The sequence below is a fragment of the Astatotilapia calliptera genome, chromosome 14 (genome assembly GCF_900246225.1).
Source record: "Astatotilapia calliptera chromosome 14, fAstCal1.2, whole genome shotgun sequence".
Lineage (NCBI taxonomy): Eukaryota > Metazoa > Chordata > Actinopteri > Cichliformes > Cichlidae > Astatotilapia > Astatotilapia calliptera.
The window spans coordinates 12,354,005-12,376,184 of record NC_039315.1 but is presented as its reverse complement, the minus strand read 5'-3'; the positions used below and the strand labels follow the sequence as shown (position 1 = coordinate 12,376,184).

General features: G+C 39.1%; 1 protein-coding gene across 4 annotated transcripts in view; it reads right to left on the bottom strand.

The window, feature by feature from the left end:
- lrfn1 (leucine rich repeat and fibronectin type III domain containing 1) overlaps window positions 1–22,180 on the bottom strand; it is a 136,361-nt gene that overhangs the window by 32,954 nt on the left and 81,227 nt on the right. For 3 of the 4 annotated variants that reach the window (XM_026191294.1, XM_026191296.1, XM_026191295.1), the window contains one exon: window positions 1,012–1,117. The exons of the other annotated variant lie outside the window; for it this stretch is intronic. The gene's annotated coding sequence lies outside the window, so the exon portion shown is untranslated. The remainder of the gene's footprint in view (window positions 1–1,011; window positions 1,118–22,180) is intronic. 4 annotated transcript variants of the gene reach the window in all.

The following is a 22,180-nucleotide window of genomic DNA, read 5'->3' as shown; positions in this document are numbered from 1 at the left end:
TCGTTGCTGCAAAATGTTGTACTGCTTGTAATTCCGTCTCCACCGTTGCCCGACACTGCGTGTATAGAGCAGGTAGTGCAACATTTTTAAAATAGTTGCGGGACGGCACTGTGTAGCGTTTGTCTAGGGTGTTGATCATTTTCCTAAATCCCTCGTTTTGCACAGTGTTGATGGGAGCCATATCTTTGGTCAGGTGATAAGTAATAGCCTCCGTAATTTCTTTGTGCCTGCGGAAGTTCGACGTGTATAGGGAAGCGCTGTATGAGGTTCCCGTTATTGATGTTTGGGTGGTTGACCGGGACGGATTTTCTCCTGTCACTTTCTTGGCCTTTACAGCTTCGTCATCTCTCACGTGCTCTCCGTTGTTTTTCCCTGCCAGCTGACTTCTGTATCACGTGGTATAAGGCTCCGCCCTTGTCATTTGTTGAGCAGGAAGAGTGAGCGCTTGTTTTCATGCAGCTTATGTCCCGGATCAAAATGCGGTACAATCGTCAGCTTTTTTTTTCTTTTCTTTTTTTTTTTTTAAATCGTTGTCATTTCGAAATGAGATCGCACATAAGTATGAATCGAGATCGCGATTTTCTAACGATTAATTGTGCAGCCCTATCATCTACGTAAACAGGAGTCATGTTATTTAAAAAATGACCAGTCTGACGATTTTCTGGGAGAAGACAATTTTGTGTCGTTGCCCAAGTACACTGGAAATAGACAAATAAGATTAAGCCAGAAAAGAAGATTCAGAGTCAACAGACTCGATGCATATGGTTGTTGCCTAACTGTGTAAATCAAATGCTGCCAAACAGTAGGAGACAAGAGGAGAATAAATATTAATATTTTACTCAGTTATCCTCTGGCCCTGTAGTGCCACTGAATCTTCTGACATAGCACTCCATTTAAATCTGCTGATGTATTACTGCTAACAACATTTTCAGCATAGTTAAAGCTGCTCCCACTAAGCAGGGAGCTGCTTAGAGTCAATATGCAGTGACTTGAAAAACATGGCAAACTCACCAGATATCAAGCCCTGGTCTCCATTACAGGTTCCACATCAGCATCCTGATCAGCTAACAGTCAAAGACTCAGGGCCGAGGCAGGCGACTCCCACGGGAAAACACCGCTGGGGAATAAGGAACATGCTTTAGCATTTTGTTAGAATTAGGACATAATGCAGCTGTAGAAAGCTTTAGTAAAAAGCCTGCCAGAGAAGTGGTTGTTTTAACACATTTTGGGATGTTTATCATGTACTTCTAGACAATATTCCAGTGAAGGAGGCAACGTTTCTCCACACACTAGAGAGGCAGTCATACATTCATAATCTCATTGACTGAGCTTTCTCCTTTTTCCACTTGGCAGCTTTGGGTGCGATATGAACGCTGATCTGATTATGAAACAACAGGAAAGAAACATAAGCAGCAGAAAAAGGCACCAGAAAAACAGAGTTGGAGATACCATGACTATGAATGTGTGTCCTGTCATTAATATTTCACTGCATCATTGTAGCTCAAGGAGAACAAAGTGTAAAGGGGAGCATAATGAAAAATTTATCCTATTTTGACACAACTTGGAATTTATCTGTACTAAACACAGACTGGGTTCAGGATGAAAAAAAATAAGGTGATAAATGCCTCCAAAAAAATTACTGGATGCTTAAACGCAAGGTTATTGCTGCACTCTGCAATATCTGATGAAGACGCATGGGGGTTTGTAACTCACTTAAGAGGCTATTTTTACCCAAACATTCACTTTTTTTTCCACACTGGAGAGAGATGAATACCAAGGTCACAGGCCTTCAGTTTCTCACTTGTCCCAAAAATTTAAAACAAGCTACGTGACATGTCACAGCTCTGCTTGCAGTACAGCGGCACGCAATCCAAGAGAGATTACCGTATCGCTCGCATTTGTCTGCAGCGAGCCTTCATGCATGAAAATACAGAACTCTCCACTCAGGTTTTTCTTCCAGCTTTACTGTACATCAATTTGTATTCAGGGGAGGACTTTAGACTTGTCACCTTCAGCTATTCATCCAGCCAATGAAGTATTTATGACGCAAGCTTTTGCTTTTTGATACGTCATTTCAATCCTCTTCCAGCTCCAGTTCAAATAAGGCTGGATGTGTACTGTCATGTCAGAGTTCAAGAAATGAAGAAAAGAAATAAAGTAAGAGCGTAGGTGTCACACATTTCATGGGCTGTCATTCCAAGCATATTCTGTGCAGGGCGGTAACACGGGCCACTCCTCCCCCTCTTCACAGCCAGTGTGTCAGAGAGTAATATCACTGCAGTGACAGCGAGAAACCAATGGGACTCGTAAATTTGCTTTAAAAAATGTATTTCATCAATGACTTTTCAATTTTATCCTCACTTTCAAGTATACCATCACCTGGCTCAAAATGAGAAGTCTAGTGTTGGAACACCACAGCCTCACATTGTCTCCAACATGGCTCTTCTTCACTGTATCAAACACTCCACTCCACTGATCCATTTTCCTTTCACAGCTGCAACACTTTACCTCTCTGTTCCACTTCTTTTTGGCCCCAGGCCTTTATTTGGTCCAATGGGCATTCTCAGTCAAGTCATTATCCATCACTATGATTCCTTCCTATCCGTGCAAGACAAAGACAGTTGTTAGGGAGACCGTTGTCCTCCTGTATTGCCAGCTTTACTACTTACAATACTCAAAATGGCAACAGGGGTGACTTAGACTTCCCTTTTTACCTCTTTGTAGTTATACTGTGCCGCTCACTCACTCACACAGCGATGACCCAATGTGAGTGGCATCAAAAACAAACTAACCCCCCCCAAAAAAGGACATACAGATACAAGAATGATTGAAAAACCAACATTTAACTGCAAAAAATTGTTTAAAAAGAGCAGGCCTAATATGTACTGATGTGGAAGCATTAGTAAATATCAATAAGCTTGCTAAGAAAATCTCAAAGGCAGGGCAGTAATATTTTATCAGACTATAAGCATGCATTATTTGGACCAAGATTTCAACTAAATAACAATTTTGCTTGGAGATTTCCCTGGAAAACTCTACTTACAGCATTGAGGAAAAGCAGATCAAAACCCATATTTTTAAAGTGTTTTAAGATTGAAATATAACAGAACTGTCATTTCATACTCTTTTCATTATATATTTACAAGACAATGCCAGAATTATCTCTCTACTGGCTTAGGGATAATGCTTTTCTTCCCTCCTTTCCCAGACATCTGCTCTGCAAAAGCAACAAAAAGAAATCTCTGCAAAAAGCTGCAGGCATCTCCTTCCCTCAGATCCTGCTGACCATCCAGGGAGACAAAAACAAGCCTTATAGCTTCAATCAATTATACATTTGAGTGAATGCATTCATACTGAAGCTATTCACCTTTCCTTGTGCTCCATTCCGTGGATATAAAGTAAACCGAAGTGATGACAATTTCAGAGCTTGCTGGCAGGTAAGCAAGGACCCACAGCAATTAATAGACCACAGCAGTATGGGGAATTAATTCCACCATAGCCTTGCAAGGTTTTTTTTTTTTTGTGTGTGTGTGTGTGTGTGTGTGTGTGTGTATTTAGTACGAGCTTTAATTATTTCTAAATTGCCTGACTGGAGTAAAGATGTTGGTTCGAATTTAATTTTTCACCTCCTTTCACTAACTGCAGGAATCACAGCGCCCAAGAAAAAGACAAGCAGTACAGCAGCTGTAGCTTTAACATGCTTATTAAAGGACACTCTCAATGTCATCATGACTCAGCAGTGGGCTGACAAAACCACTCGTGCAGGAAACAACGATACTGTTTGGAGGTGTAGTGTAGCCCGACTGCTGTCATAACTGTGAGGTCAAACTTATCCTCAGCAGATCCATGAAACTCAATCCCATTAGGCCATTTTCATTTTCCCCTGACTTTATAGTCATTTACTCCTCCTCATGTCAGCATTTTGATTAATGACGCGATTTACACACAGGATCGTGTACACTATATGGCAAGGTATCAATCACAGAGCTATATGTATTCATGGATTTTCAACAGCTGTTTTGCTGCAGTCAAAGCCTAATTACATCTAACTAATGGGTGTGCATGAACAACAATGCCCTGAAACTGAACATATTGAACATGTGTCACTATGTGTAGACTTAATGTGTTTAAATACATCAGATATATTCTGTTTATTCACTAGGTGCAAAATACCCAGAGTCATCTAGGGAAGAAACCACAAAAGCAAGGTGATTATTAAGGATCAACACCTGTTTTTATCTGAGTCATATCCACTAATCTAAAACACCATCAGACTTTAATGAATTTTACCGTCCCACTTGCCTGACTCAAACTGAGCGGAGCTCTTTACTTGAAATAAGACAAAATAGTTGCCAGGAAAATTGCTTTAAGGAGCAGTTTGATTGAATAATTAGCTTTTCATTAGCTTCTACAAACCTTTGCCATAGGAGGTCAAGAAAAGATGAAGGTGTGTGTGTGCATTTCACAGCCAATCAATACCCCTGAACCTGAATAATGTTGGAGGGCAAGGTTACCAAGGAAGGTCAGCGGCTAAAAGTGCAGGTGGTGATCACAAAAAATGCTTTCTCAGTGATAATTAAGGCTGGTTGTGTTATGGTTAGACTCCATCAGACAAGGCTCATGGATCACATAGTGAGGTCATCTGTAATGCAATAGCTAAAAATGGACAAACTTTTCAATGATGGGACGAAAGACTTTATCCCATCATGTGCACTGGTAAAAGTTCTATATTTATATGTATAATATATAAATGCCATCATTTACAGCTCTGCATATATACACATATAGCACCTTTAACCTTAACTTTGTTATATAAAATGCTTTACAAGATTACAGCACTGCCATGCAAGGTGCTTACCTGCCATCAGGGGCAACATGGAGTTCAATATCTTTCTCAAGGACACAACCCTGCAATTAGCAGACAACCTGCTCCAGTGCCTAAGCAACGGACCCCCATAGATTACAGGTCAGAACAAACTGTATGAGTCAATTTATATTACTATCTAACCTCAAATATAAAGGCTTAGATAATAAAATGCAGCTGGGGTTGTGACTATGTATAAAGGATACATGTGACATGTACCCATTGGACTTGCATTTTGAATGTCAGCATTAGTGTTTTGGCACTTTAATGTCCAATCTTTGTAGCTAGAACTGACTGTATTTGGAGGAGAGTTTGGACTGCTACTTTATCAGAAAATGCTAGCAAGATGCATCTAGAAATTGTAAGGGTGCCAAACAGAAACACACTTACCATGCAACTGGTGTTAAAAACAGACCAATAAATCAGTATTTCATTCGCCAAAACTGGTGAATTAACTTCTAGAATGGTTATACCACAGAGCAAGCCATAACATTTGTCAAACAATTCTCTTAAAATGCTCCCAAATACTTGGCAAGTCACAAAAAAGCACTAAAAGGTGTGTGTCTGCATGCGCAACATATTTTTTTCCACCACGAATATGTGAAAGCAATTGTGCAATGTTATTTTATTTTATTATCTTTTCAGTTCAATTTTCTCATTCCTATTTCTTTTTATGAACGTTCATGTAAAACAATAACAAGATGTTCTAAAATATACCAACTGCAGAAAAACAAAAGAGAAGTCAAGTTCAGTGACTATGGGGTGAAATGAGGACTAGCAGACGCCAATCAGCTATAGCTGCCTGTGTCCAAACACCTGCCAATCCAAGGGACCACGCCCCTAACTCGAGCATCCAGACGGATTAGTTGTGAAAAAAGAACAGTTGTGATGAAGGTGGAAACAGTATAAAAAAGCCAAACACCAAACTGTTTTTTCATTTTTTGTTTTTATCAATGTATAAACATCCTATTTAATGCTGTATAACTGAACATTTTAACATGGGCGCACAGCCTCAACTGCCTACTAGAAACAAATCACGTTTATTCCACCTGGTCTAATTTTCAAACCTGGAAATTGCCACTTGGCAGTGCGTAATGATAATTTTTGTCATTAATTAATTGCTTGAGTAATGTCTGTCAGGAAACTGCTCACATTTTGTGTCTAAGATCACACCTTCTAATTGCTCATTTGGCCATGAATACAGCTGAAAACTGGAACATAATTCATTTTCAAAGATATAACAAATAGTGACAATTAACACTGAACTTAACATTAAATAATTAAATATTTTCTATAGTCAAATCAGATTAATGTGTATTATCTATTATCAGATATCTATTAACTGTTTCCCTTTAAGTTTAATCTTTTAATTCAAGGATTCAAAGGAAAGACATAATAAAAAGGTAGAGTACAAATAGACGTGCATAATGTATCGCCAAGTGCCGCATCTGTAAGAAAAACGAACATACAACACCTGGAACCCAAACATCAGAAAATGCACGGGTTCATAAATCAACAATCTTCTTGTGGCGTGTGTTTGTATGCAAGTGTGAGTGAGAGAAAGAGAGGAGTGTTGAGTGTGTGCGTGTGTGTCTTTGTCACGAAATGTACTTGAAAATGAGGATGGGAAGTCGTAATAATGCCCCCCAGGAGCCAGAGGCAGACAGAGATGGATTCAGGAAAACCAGGCCGTCCACAGCCCCCAAGAGTACTGAAGACCGAAGGCCACGCATCGCAGTGATGTCTGTACACCCAACCCAGCAGGAGTACAAGGGAGGAAGGCCTTAGATGACCAGGGGCGATGTGCAGCTGACCCCGCTAGAGGCCGGCCACTCAAGAACCGCTGGTACCCAGTAGAACCCCCCCGACACAGAAGAGGTCCAGGCCACCCAGACCACCAAGGGAGTGGGTCAATGAACATTTTAGCTTTTATGGATATCTCCTAGCCTTCTTTATTGTATTGAGCAGAGTCTGTTATTACAAATTCATCATCCTAATACCTAAACAACAAAATACATTGACTGACTACCAAAAAAAACAACATGAATGAGTGTTTGCAGAAATAACACGAGTGGTTCATTTTGCAATATCATAATGTGTCACTCACAGTGAGGCAATAAAAAGACTTACAAATATGAAGACTGTGTAGAAACACTGGGTTTGCAGTAGTTACAGTATTTATTTTGATATTTACTTATGGTTTCTGTTTCTATGTGTTTTTAAATGTGTTTTTTTCATGGACATATGCTAAAAAGTTTGTTCAACATACCCAGGTTGTGTTTCTCTTATCCTGATTCACTTCCTCTAACACTGTCCATCAGAATAAACGGTCACACGAAGCTGGTTATCAACTAGCTAAGCGTCCCCAGGGTTCCCCCTGCACTAGAGATGACTGTTAATCGTTAGCTGGTGATTAAGTAAAATAAACATTTTAATTCCAGGTAATTATTTTATCACTGATTCTGCTCTCAGTGATAAAATGTGATGCAATAGGTCTATTTCTAAGGGGACAGCTGCACATTAGAGCTTTGAAACTTTAACCTGGATACATTTAAACAGTAAAGCTTTCTGTCCCACAGCCAAAAAAGAAAATTACTGAAAATCACCTCAGTTTGACACAGAACAAAGTGAAATTCATTTGATTGCTTGAAAAGGTATCCTTGGTATGTGTTCTGTGTTCTAGTAGCTCAATACCACCAGAGTAAAAGAGTCTTTGCAGCAGATTAGAATGACCTACAAGAACATTTTATACCTTTTCTAAAGATTAAATGTAAAACTGAATTCAATCTTAGTCGATACACAAACTTTATATCTGGACAGCAAGTCCAGTGCAAGGATCAAATATTAATGCAAATAAAACAATAAAATTGTATAACTGTTTGCTGCCAACAGAAAAAAAGTAGAAATAGAAAAAAAAAAGGAATATGTCAAAAAATAAGGAAGCTGTGTCTAAAAATCTATATTATTTATTACTGATGCTCATTGGGGAAGCAAAGACATTAGATGCTATTAAAAAAAACTTTACACCCTCTTATTACTGCCTACTGGTGGTGGTCAGAGGGCCCGGTGGCGCCAGTGTCCGGCAGCCTCGCCTCTGTCAGTGCGCCCCAGGGTGGCTGTGGCTACAATGTAGCTTGCCATCACCAGTGTGTGTGTGTGAATGTGTGTGTGAATGGGTGGATGACTGGATATGTAAAGCGCTTTGGGGTCCTTAGGGACTAGTAAAGCGCTATATAAATACAGGCCATTTACCATTTACCATATTATTTGCACATTGATGTCTGGGGGAACAACTCTATTTTCTGGAAAATTGATTGGTCAGTAGGCGGGTATTTCATAGCTGTTGATCTGTAATCTAGATCTTAACCTGCTCCTAAACAGGTTAGGTTCACAGCATAACATACCATGACAACATACAGGAAGAAGTGAACCACCTTCGTTATACAGAAAACTAGGGCTAACCCTGAAATTACCTGGATACGCCACAATCCTGCTTTTTAGTATAGGCCTGTGATCTGATTGACTTTCTTCTAGGTCTCCCTTAGATCTTATCTCCCGTTTTATTTTGAAGGTTTATGTCTTATGTGGCGTCTGTTTTTTCACTTTACTCCTTTATTACTTTTCTTCCTGTGACTATTGTCTTGATTGAGTTCGCCTGTGTCCCATTAGCCTTTGTAACCAGTGTATGGCCCTCAGACCTACTAGTTACGGTTTAGTGGACGAGTGTTTAGGTTTGACGCATAGGAGCTAAAATGTCTGAGACTACAAGGAAATGGCTATAGGCTTTGACAGTGTTTGTAACCATCACTGTATTTGACAATACAGGAGCACCATGAAGTACTTAAAAGGTTAGATTTACTGTATGTTTAAATAAAACATTATCATTATTAGTAGTAGACTTTGCATACCTTACACGGGGGTAGAAATGATCGGTATTACACAATTAACATTTCTTTCAATAGCTTTAAAACCAGCAATTATGATTACCTACTTATTTTGTAAATTAAATCATGTACTAAACTAAAACCCAAGTGCTTGTGCGCTGGCTTCACTGTGACATAATCAAATGCGGCCTTTGAAGGATGCGGCCCCCGAATTTGGACTCTGACCCTGCTCTATGTCAGGAGATTTACAATCAATACATAATGAATCCAGACTTGTTATATAAACGTTAAAGAAAGGAAAATCAAATAAAACATAGTGCTCTTGGTTTGTTTCCACCTTCTTCTCCCACATTTGTATTTATCTCTGTCTCTTTCCCTGGTTTTTTATTTGCACATCAAGTCTTTTGCCTTCTGTTCCCCTTTATTCCCTCCTGTCATCCACACTGGTTCCCTCTCTTTGTTCTCCTGGTTTGTTCTTTTTTAAATCATCCATTTATTTTATTACTTTTTCCATCTTCCTTCTGTCTCCTGTGGTGTCAGTAACAGGATCCATTAAAAACGTTGCTACCTGCGTGACATTGTATGGGTAGGTTTAGGAAAACATAATGGTTTGTTAAAAAAAAAAAAAGACCTTTTCACAACATTAACCACATGTTGGAAGGAAAACCTTTCCCATCTGCAACAACCTTCTTCTCCAATTTCTTTGTTGCCACGGTGACGAGTCCTGCCCTAGGTGGTGATGACACTACTGCCTTTCTGAAAAGGTCAGAATATTTAACATGCACTTACTCATGCGACCGCAAGAGGTGGTCCGTGTTGTCTATGGACATTTTATGGCCTTTCAAAAATCAACCTCTATTGTCCTACAGTGTCATTTTTATTTTCTATTATAGCAAGACTGATGTGTTAAGTTGTGTTATCAATCATGTGATTCATAGGAGAGGTTACAGCTGCTGGCAAAAAATAAACAATTGCCAGGTATCCACTTACAGAATAACTTTTTATTTATTGAGTCGTTTTAGAAATGGGAAGTAGGTTGTGGCACACAGAAAAGAAAATCCCCACAGCTGTATGTCTTGCTGCTTGAAATATACTCAATTTGTAAGTAAAGCTACAACAACTGATTATGAAATCATGACATGGATTCATTTCTTGTTCGTTTTATTCTTCTTGTTCATTGATTTCAGTTGATAGATTTATAAAGTGTGACTGTACTGAGTCATTTCTCTTAGGCCTAGCTGCATAAGAGATAAATACTAAAGGCACACTGACATCTCAGATCAAAACTACAGCCACACAGGATGTAAAACAGTAATACTTAGACCACATACAGATCTTATAATTGTGTTGAAAGGCTGTCCGTGAGATAATTTTGGCTGCAGAAACAGGAGAGAACCCTCGGGAAGGATTGGACAAGTGATGGAGATACTAGCCAAAACTTGTAAAACGTCGTAGTAGGTCATCGCTTGCTAAACATCAAACATCCTCATATGATATTAATCCAAAGAAAGTGGCAAATGATTAATCATTAAAGCTAAAGAATACAGCAAGCCAACCTAAATAATGAACCTTTGTATTTTGGTGTGGCTCCATTTTTATAGTGAAAGCCATTTTCAGCTACATGCAGCGCAATAATAACGTCCATTTCTGACCTTGTATTATAAAAAAATAATTGATCCTGTGGGAGACAAAATCTTTGCTGTACCTTTAACTGCATCACATAGTTATCATCAGGGCTGTCTAACACGCAAACACAAAAATGCTGAGATTTGTTCTCATTTTGTTTATGTACAATGTTAAAGGGGACTCCACTGACTTGGTTTTGGCTACAGAGCGCCATTTATAGAAATCATCAGAGTTCTTCACGTTTATGTCTATAAGGAGATGAGATCAATATAAATAGCATGAAAGACTCTCTTCAAACAGGTCTTCTCAAAGTAAAATCAACACTTTATTCTAAAATTTTCAGTGTTGTGTTTTAGACTAGCACTTTTTCTGTGAATATTCTAATGCCTAGTATCAAGTCATTCACCCGAGCCCAATGCAGTGAGGAAAAACCAGCTCATGATTGAAGGATGATGCAAAATCCTTGTGTGATTGTCCAAAAAGCAGCAGCAGTCTCATGCCATTAGCATGCAGTGTCATTTCAGCAGTAGTGACACTTTGATCATTTTGTGCAGCCATAATAAGAAAGGACAGGTCTGATATACTAAATGAAGGTTTTACAACTACCTCTGGCCCATTGAGCTTTTACCTGAGAATGCAAATTGGCTTCATGAAAACCAAGTGATTTCATGGTTCACTGACTGCTACATAAGCATATGGTCTGCGGTCTCCAGGAAAATGTATTATAGAGAAAGAGGGGAATTACGTTAATCTGTAACTGTTCATTTTGTAATCATGCAGTTATAGTTCATGTACTTGTGCATCCACACTGCATGGTCACAATTTCCCATTTTATAGTCTTTGGGGTCACTGAAAAAAGGGGGAAATTCATGCCACTTTTTCCCCACACAGCCACACCGTGCCATCAGTATTTACAGTTTGTGGAAAAGGCGAGGTTTTCTGCTCACAAATTCAAGCATGAAGATTACAACGGCTTAGCACGACAAGTATTAGCATATCCTGTTACATACAAGGCTCTAAGCGGGGTTACGAGAAAGTAATGGAGCCGCCTGTAGAAGGTGGAAATTTTGTACATATTAGTGCATAAGAAACGTGCATTAGAAACACTGGCATCTGTGGAGCATAATCCCTCTGCAGAGATTGATCATTCTGAAGGATTCAGAGTCAGGAGATTTGATGACTGAAGTAGAAAAGAAGAGATTTGATTCTTTTTAATATCCTCTCTCCTCCAATAAAGTGGGAGGGCAAAAGCATGTTACAGAGCCCTAAGTATGAATGTAATTTGCTAAATGAATGTGACAACCTGTCTGTAAACAAGAGCTGGGACTAACTATGAATCATACTACCGCACCAGATTTTTTTTCCCCTTATTTACCATCTGCAAATAATGTCAGAGTTGTGCCCAAGCGCTGTCAGAGCTGTCACTTTGTCAGGTTGTGGAGGTGGTGGTGCAGCAGTCACCAACAAAACAGGTAAAAAAAAAACAAGTGCTCTTCATTTCCTTCCCCTCACGAAAACATCCCAATTCTCTCTGCGGGGCTGGTAAACACTTGGACGTCTGTAATTTGTGTTTCATTCTTGAATTCATTTCTTACTGTAACAGGATTTGTCTGTCAAGACAAATGTCAGGATGAAGAGACTAAATAGGCGAGGAGATATTTGATAAGATCATTTCCAATATGTCAAAGGAAGGGAAATTATCTGATTTCCTTGGCTGGCTCTCATTTCACTGCTGCTGAATCACAAAAATTCAGTTATTTCATTTGTCTTATTGGTTATCCGACAATGCAAATTAAATTAACCAAGGAGCACAAGAAGAATACTGTGCAGGCTTATATTAGGAGCAGAGGTTCAGTTGTGCTGCTGCTAAACATTTCCCTGTGTGGCACATTCATAGCCTTCTGCTTTTATTAGCAGTGATTTTCCTGCGTGTCCTTGTTCTGTTTGACGCCTACAACCTGACACTGAGTTACAGGAGCCAAAGAGAAAGCTTAAAACTTACCTTTAGAAAAACATTATATAGTCAGAGCTAACGCAGCCAAATTCACATGGGCATGCAATCTTTAATCCACAATGTCATGTAATATTAAATATAAATTTTGTTTTTAGCAATATGAACCGAATTAGTTGAGCCGATCAATGTCAGTTTGCCGGTTCAGCAATTCGTCCAGTACTCTGAGTCCACGCTGCATCTCAACCAGTATTAAATTGACTGAAGTCAAGATTAAAGCCTTAAAATTTCAAGTACATCTCTCACAGGATAAATTTAAAAAACTATTCTGTTAATTTGTGGGCAGCACAGTGGCACGGTGGCACGGTGGTTAGCACTGTTGCCTCACAGCAAGAAGGTCCTGAGTTCAATTCCACCATCAGGCCGGGGTCTTTTTGTGTGGAGTTTGCATGTTCTCCCCATGTTTACGTGGGCTCCTTCCGGGTACTCCGGCTTCCTCCCACCGTCCAAAGACATGCAGCTTGTGGGGATAGGTTAATTGGATAATCCAAATTGCCACTAGGTGTGAATGTGAGTGTGAATGGTTGTTTGTCCCTATGTGTTAGCCCTGCGACAGACTGGCGACCTGTCCAGGGTGTACCCTGCCTCTCGCCCTATGACAGCTGGGATAGGCTCCAGCGCCCCCCGCGACCCTGAAAAGGATAAGCGGAAGCGAATGGATGGATGGATTCTGTTAATTTCTGAAACGCATATAGTTTCCATCACCTGTAGCTAAACTCTGTGATCGATGTTAATTACTGGATGTTACTAGGCTCACCTTTTCTTGTTAAAACAGTAAAGCCTCACGGGTATGCTCTACTGCTCTTGTAGTGCTACAAAATCTGCAGCCCAGATAGGTCTACTGATGTTTCTTTAAAAAACCAATGACTTACTTAATACTATTTTACTTCACACAAGGTTAGAAGGAGCTTCATCTCTTTTAACAGGGTTCATATTCAAGTTAATGTAGGTTATTTATCAAGAAAACTCCATTCTGAGTAAATAAAATCCTGCCTGGCGTGCTGCGTCTCTTTCAAATCTAGGAGCACGTACTCCTGATGAATTAGTGACACAGAACTTAAAATAAACTACTTTTTGGAAGATCTACAAAGTCTCAAAGAACATCTTGGAAAAGGAAAAATTCTCCCCGGCTCCTTAAAACAATTACTGAGCCTAGATACTGCCAGCTTCAAAACATCAACTTTTAATCATATCTGAAGGTATGTACTCAAAGTGAAATACCCATGGCACCCCACTCCCTTCCACAATCTTGAACTACACAATCAAAGGAAGGGATTGCACCAAAATAGAGTTTAACTGCAGTACAACTTTCATGTACTTCACTGTAAGCTTAAATTTTAAACCATTTATCAACGGTATTTACTGAGGGGGGGGAAATGCATTTTAAGGGCAACAGTCTTTTAAAAATAACTCATTTAACCTCTCAAACATGAAAGGAACTCGGAATTTCTCATCCTTCAAAACAAGACAACCGTCTCATCTCTACATCTCTAATTTGAACCGAACTGAAATGAGTCAAAATGAATTACCACTGCATTTAACATCATGGATTTTCATTCTGTGCTTTAAATATTTAAACAAGAAACAGTACTTAATTTTTGCGTGTGAAAGTAAAAAAGTAAATGTTAAAGGCTATTTTAAAGAAAAGATCTTTGAAAAATACATTCAGTGTGAATGTCAGCAGCCCCGTCAACATGCTGCATGATATTCTGGGGCTGCTTTGCTTTTGTTTCTGTGCACTTGGGCACATTTATTTCTGTATGTATTATTGATATGCTCGAAAGATAATGTTACAACAAAGTCTTCAGGATCCATCCAGCTCAGATGGATAGCTGTTTTTTTAGGATTCTCAGTGGCTCCTCTTGGTGCATTTTGACAGCTGTAAACATATGTATACCACTGGCATAGCTGGGCCAGCCATCTATAATGGATATGGAGCCATGCGGCATGGAACAAGTCATTTCTAGTATGATACTGGGACTCCATAAAATGTTAAAACGGCCTCTCCAAATATGCTCGGCAATTCCATGAACTACATGAAAATGTCAATCGCTCTTCGCCTGGCTTTCACAGATTGCACAATGCAGTGAGAAACGAAATATCTTCCTTAAACATATGTCACTTTGGACATCATGCAATCAGTCAGTATTTAATAGCCTGGACTAAGTCCTCTTCAAAACTTTGAAACTTGCAGCGCACCACTGATCACAATACACCGGATTTTATATATCTTACGAAAATGGCCGTTTCCACAAGCTGCTGCTTTCTGTGAATAATAATAACCAGGGAAGTTTATACTGGGTTTTGAGATGCTTTCTATTAGGTGCCCTGGTTTCAGTTTGCTTTTGACTGCTCCGTTTGAGTCCTTTTTTGATCTCACTGAGGCGGTTGACACCACAGGCCAGGCCATCCCGCTTGAAAGCCTCGAAAAGGTGTTTATGTTGCAGTTACTGCCCTTCAAACAGATCAGACCATGACATGCTGATAGATTATTCCCTGCTGCTGATCTCAACTGTATATCTCCTGCTTGGCGTTTCCCATGGATTGAATTAAACCCTTTTTTATCATTTCCCATTAATCAGTAATCAGTAAGTTTTTGCAATATGGCACTGACTATAATTATGTTATTTAGAGGAAATCGTCCATCAGTATATAATAAAAGCCAATACTGAATCCACTCAAACATAATTACTCAATTAAACTGTTGCAAATGAAGAAATGTGAAATAACTCTAACCCCTGACAATAGCTCCTATTTTTCAAGCCAAACTGATTTTGCATTGTACTTGGTACTATACTGCAAGGAACACTGCACGGTGATAATACTGCACAATATATAATATTTGCACATCATCTGCAAACGGGATATCCATCTCCCCAGGTGAAACATCCACTACAAATGTCCATATCCAGTCTGGGCTAAATTCTCTGTCAAATCATATCTGCAGATTCATTTACATGATTGGCTTGCAGTGAGCAAACTTTCAGCGAGTCAGTGATAATAATGAATATGAGATTGCTTAATTCCACCCACTTAGCTTTCTCATTCAACTTAAGCAAAAACAACCAAAAAGCCCTCAAAACCTGTGACTTGGAAGTTCAGGTGTGTCCATCAGAATCTAGTTGTTTTTTCTTACCTAAATCTTTTTTACATTTTGATGTCAAAGAGAAAAACTTTCCTGTCTTGCTTCCTCCGATATAACATTCTTAATAAACTGTCGCCTTCTCCAACCCTATAAAAATGATCCTGGCTTTAATTCCATCTCATTTCCACTTATTTGACTTTTATCTCCAGCATGAAATCTGCAGTCATGCTAAAAGCCAGAATCTTATTAGAAATAATTTGGTGTTTTTATAGTAGAACTTCTTCAGTTTTTCAACTAATTTGTGACTTTTTGCTCTATTGTCTGACAATGAAACTTTGTATGAGACTTTATGTGGGAGAAATTAACCTCTGCAACACATTTTTTTTCCATCCTGGTTATCTGTAAATACTTCTCACTTATCTTGACTTGCTTTGACCTCATTTGAAATTATTTCTGCCTTTTTTACTTTTGCATATTAAGTTTTACGGTCTCTGACTACTTAATTGACTTAACTTAATTCCCATTATGATTTTTAGTATTAATTATACGGTGTTAGGGTTGTGATCCAAAGCACTGACGTGCAAACAATGACACTGTAAACAACTATTTGTTGTGTTCATTACTGCTTTTCCCCCATTCACTATAGTGAAGAAATGCAAAGCATGATTTCACATAGCCTGTGCAGATATCTTTTTGTTTATTTGGTGTAACTGTCAAATCTGAAATGCTAAAATAAAGGAGATTTTTTTCTACTGCTTAGCCAAACTATTCTGTTCTTTTTTGTAAGTGGACTCATTTATTTATATGTTAAACTTTTTTCTTGAATTATATCACCTGCTCACATTACATGCACATCACATGCTCAAACCTTCATATACTGTGGTGCAAAGATGGAAAATTGGACATCCCCCTGTTTCTTCAGCGGTGTGCAAAAATCTTTAGCTATTCCTCATTTTTATAGATTTTGCTAAGAAAATGGGAAATGCATCCAGTGAGAGATGGTCCAGACATACATGGACATATAGTAAAGCAAAAACAGAGTTTGCACAACTTTAATGAGCTTGAAAGTCAATATTTGGACAATTTTGGACACAGACTGACAAAGGCAAGCGTTCTTGTAATTTCTTTAAGCAGTCTTCAGGAATAGTTCTCCAGGATTTCAAAGCTCTTGTTTGGACTTTTGCTGCTTTTTGTTCTATTCTCTGTCAAGATTATCCCACACTGCTTTAATAATGTTGAGGTCCGGGCTCTGGGATAGTCAATCCATGACTGATAGTGTTCCATTGTGTGTTTTTCTATCCAAGTATGCTTTTACTCCACTGGCAGTGTGTTTGGGAAAATGAAGCCATTGCCCATCTGAAGAAAACTAGACCCAAACCACGACACAGCATCCACACTGTCTGTAGAAACTCTCTCCAGACCTTCTCCAGGCAAGATGTCAATGATTTGAACCAAAAATGTAAAAATTTCGATTCATCATTCGTTAAGAGCTGTTGCCACTGATCTTCAGCCTTTTCTTCCTGCTTTCCTTGAACTACATGAATCAACTGAAGGACAAGAGCTATCTCTTACTTCTGTGTCAGGTGTTTGCTTGCTTTTTTATTTCCCATTTCTTAAGGACATGACTTTCAGATACTGTTCAGATACTGTCCTCTACTTGTGTGATTTCCTATATATTTTATCTTTTAAGGACACACTGCACAACATGCCAAAATAGGCCAAGTTTTCATATAGCGCCATAAGCATCACCTTGTTGGTGCACTTGGTGTTAGTGGATTTAATGATTCACATGTCAGTGTTAAGTGGTTTAAGAAACAAACAAATAAACCAAACCAAAAACCCAATTCCTCTAAAAATATAAGAAAGTCTGGCTCCCTGCAAGTAAAATGTAGAGGTGTAGCTCAAGACTTGTACTTGGAAATGGAAGAAATGAAAAAGTAAAAACAGAAGGCGGAATAGAGAATACATTTTCTATTCATATAACAAACACCTTTGTAATTATGTAGACACTTATAAATTGAACATCCTCTTATTTTGAAACTTTATAATTAGAAATATATACACAGGACTCTAAATCTGGCATTTATGAATATCTGATGCCTTATGAGAGCATAAGTATATTAAAGTGGACCTTTTTCCCCTCATTTTCAGACCCTTTTTCATTATTCTACTCTTGCAGACGATCATTTCATGATTCACACTTCCTTATATAGCTCATACTGGGTCAGGATGCTTCTTTAGATTTGAACAAGTTGTTTTACCTCCTTTCACTTTAAGGCCACCTTCCTTCAACCCAACTTTCTTCAGACTGGGTGCCCTTCACAAACATAAACTTTAAATAAAAGGTGAGCGGCTCTTGCCTCACTGGAATTATGTGCATATACACTGACCTCATTAATTGAATCACTGGCCATGTTTAAATGAATGTCTAAGTGCATAGAAATGACAGAAAATCTAAAAGGTATAGTAAATCCACTTTAATTACACTTTTTTTTCATATCTTACTACTCGCAGACGCAACTATATAATACTAGGCTGACAGAGAGGTCTACACATAGATGAGAATGGCAAAGGCTAGCAATCATCCCCCTCCACTGGGACAAAGTCAGAAAGTAATCGTCATCATCACGAGTAAAATATGTGCATGGTGCAGTGAAGCATCTTGTACCTGCAGGTCACCTGCTATAATAGTTTTCAGGGTTTTCAGGGCTAATTGAAGTTAACATTTCTGATACTGGTGAAGCTTTAACACTCAAGTTTGCTGTGCATCTCTGACGAAAGGTCAGCTCACTTCAATTTATTTGCCAAAAGGAGAAGGCATGGAGCAACAAGCAGAGGCTAAGAATATAATCTGAGCTCCACCCTGATGCTGAAACCTGGTTCTGCTCTGTAAGCAGCTTCACAATAAGCATGGGCAGCAGCGCGTGACTAATGATCAACGACAGTGACAAGGAAACTGCAATCATTACATAGAGACAAGTTTTGTGGACAAATATTTGGTTAGCACCGACAATGCTTATTGGGGTCATTTCAATTTCATCGTATTTCCAAAACACCTTTGGGTATTAATATGAAACCAATTCTCTTGCGGTGGTGGTGGAGATGGTGGATCTTGAAGAAATTCAGGGCGACCATTTCTCATTTTGGATTCAAGAGAAAGAAAATTGCAGCCAGCCAGAATCAAAGTGGGAAAAGTGGTTAAAGGATTATTGATCGATTTATTTGGGCGAACATCTCCGTTTAAAGAGAGTGGACTTCACCTCAGTCTGTGTCTTTAAGTCCCCAGATGACTGCATGCACTCAGTGAACTATTAAATCGACAACCAACATTTAAAAAAAACTGCTGGCCAGAACGCAGCCTGCCTTTTCAGCGGTATATACACTTGTAATTCTCTAGTGTAGATGCGAGCAACTAAATGACAAATACTGCGGCATATTATGTCTGAAGCAGAAGGGCCATAGTGTTTGTTTCATTACAGATGCAATTTTTCAGACTCCGAGCTGCTATTATGTTGTAATTCTGGTAAAAATTCATGAATTCAAATGAGGACTATTTTGTATTTAAAATCAAATTTATCACCCAGTATGCATGGCACTTCACAGAGATTTATTGCCTTTAGACCATACACACAGCAATTTTAAGCTTTGTAATCCATAGACGATTTGGTTTATGATTTAATTTAAGTTTGAACTAAAGCTGTAATGCCACGGATTTCTTTCATGGTTGATTTTGCTTGCGCTATGTATTGAGATGCAAATGCACATTAATAAAACAGCAAAACTGATAAGGCAGAAAACTGACCGATTAAGGAAATATGGAGCCCCTAAAACCCTGGCATAAGGTAACGTAACAGGTTTTTTTTTTCTTTCACACAAGTTGTTACCTCGTGCAAACAGCTTGTTTATCACGTGCGTGCATGTTATTTATCTTTTCCATCTCTTCCTATGTATTTTATAATTTACTATGGAATCACGTGTCTCAGAAAGGGATATAAAAATCCGGACACTGAGACTAAAATTGCACCATGCTGCACTTTCATTGTTCCAGTTCTGCGATACCCACGTGGAGCTGTCAAAGATGTAATGCTTAAAGACTGTTTAAGAGGCATGTAAACAGGAAATACATATTATTTTTAGTCATGATCCAATGATCTTGTTGTCACATTATTTTTGTATTCATCAATGCTAAAGATGAATTACATAGTATCTTTAAATGTAATACACCGTGTACTCGACTGTCATTTTGGAGAACTGTTACACAGCTAGTCTCTAATAACATCAGATGCACACAGCAACATAGAAAAAATTCATCTAATCAAGTTTTATTTTCCTCTCCGAATGTCAAACTACTAAATCACTTGCTTCATAGACGGCAGGACTATATGAAGGACCGTGTAGTCTACAGCCTGCACAACCAATTATTCCAGCTAGTGGAATAATTGGTTGTGACATCAAAGGTTTCATTGTATTATATTTCCCAGGTGAAACTATGAGTTGATAAGGTGATAAACTGAGTTATTTCTATATAGTGGCCCTTTAGAGGTTTTTGATAAAGTCTTGCGGTTACTTGTGGGACTTTGTGGTCTCCTTATACGCAGAAATTTTTGGGGTTATAATGAGCACTGAGGGATTTTTTTAATTTTTAATTTTTAAAATAACAAAAATATCTGTAAGATTTTGTCATGTGACACATGAACAATTTTCAGCTTTGAATTTTGGTCTTAGTTTAGATCTAACTCTAAATGGTTTTATAACTTTGTGTGAATGTGTGTGTGAATGGGTGGATGACTGGATATGTAAAGCGCTTTGGGGTCCTTAGGGACTAGTAAAGCGCTATATAAATACAGGCCATTTACCATTTACCATAACTTTGGTCTCCACTGGCCATTGTTATGCCATTTTGTTGAATATTTAATTCAGCAAGATTTAGCCTAGACTTCTGATGCTGTGCCTGGAATCATCTGGGAGTTACAGCTTCCAACACTCCTATTGGGACGACTTTGGCCTTTCCCTTCCAGATCTTGTCCAGTTGTTCATGCAGTCCCTAATATTTTTCAGTTTTCTCTTGCTCCTTCTTTCTAATGTTGCTGCACATTCTGCTCCTTGTAAAGCACCATTATGTCTGGTTGGTTGGCCAGCAGTTGCTCGTCTGTCCCATTGGACCTTATCCCCATTATTCTGAAATGCCTTCAAAGATGTCCCATTGGGAATTCTAATCCATATGAGGCACAGATATTCGCGTATACTGTTCTAGCCACTTGTCCATGCCTTTTTATGTACACAGTCCCAGCTTGCAGCTTACATCCTGCTACTATGTGCTGTACTGCCTTGGGGGCACCTTTGGACAGTCTTCAGCCTGGGTCCTGTCAGGTGAGAAAGAGACTACTCACTCTATGCTGTTGTATAGGGCCTAGTCTTGTGCTGCCATGTCTGTAACCAGGTCCACGTCAGATGTTGGGGAACCAGAAAGACAGTCTCCAGTATGAAAGCGTGCGTTTTGCTGATAGGTCCATCCACCCATTAACATCTCCCAATGCAAACTGTCACTCTATTATAACATCACCTCAATCTCTCCCATTGCTCCCATTATAATTACTACAGTCTCAAGAGGAATTTGTAGCTTGAACGTAAACATATGTCTATTGAGTCACTTGCTGAAATGAGTGATGCCGTCTTTCTTCAGGAGAAGACAGCCTGGATGGATTACATGCATGCATTGTTTTCCTGTGAATCATTTGTGCGTGTGAAGACAATCTGTATTCAGCATGGGGAATAGCAGCCTCTACTATTACTATTAAAAATTACTATACAGGGAGTAATTATTGTATAGAAGGAGAATAAATGACTACTACTGGAGGGGGGGGGGGGGGGGGGGGGGGATGGAGTGTGATTACACATTTTACCTAAAGTATCAAAGTATGTCATAAGTGTCACAAAGTCTGCAGGATAGCCTCCGTTTTTTGGGCCAGAACTGATTGTGTGATAGGCCATTTTCCAGTGTTGTGAACATACATCTGCAGAAAGTGAGAGAGCCCTCAAACAGTGCAGACAGCTAGTCGTGGAGATGTGAGCGTTAAGACCCAAAGAAATGCTTCACAGAGAGAGCATTCAACCATCCTCCCTTTTCCTGGCAGTCACTACAGCAAACCTCACATCAGCATGAATGAAGGAACGGTAGTGAAGAAAAATGACATGCTGAGCTTTCTGGAAGGAGATGTCCTTCATGGGCTACAATACAGCAAATAGTGTTATTATCTATGACCACTGCATTCTGTTATTCCTCTCTCACCCCCTTTCCTTTCTGCTAACACTGTGACGAATAAGGAGCCATACTTCACCTTGTTATTTACATGTAGCTGCAATAATCCTGCATGCTCCTTCCCCTTCACATTCATTTTGATATTCTAAAATATTTACGATTAGGGGCTTAGCAGCGTGTACACAGTGCAGGCAGAGAGTAATGAATAAATTAAGCATTAGAGCGAAGGAACAGATCTACTCAGAGGTCACATGTATTTTGCTGCCATTTTAAAACAGGCAGATCGCTGAGGAGCACGGAGGAAGAATACGTCCAGTCAGTTGCAGGTGAGCGGCTGTAAATGGGCGGCCGTCAAGGGAGCGCCTGAATAATTTATAGCTCCTCTTGTGCTGCACAAACAGAGGCGGCTTATTTCAAACAAAGAGAACACGATGTCTGTTATGAATTTCTG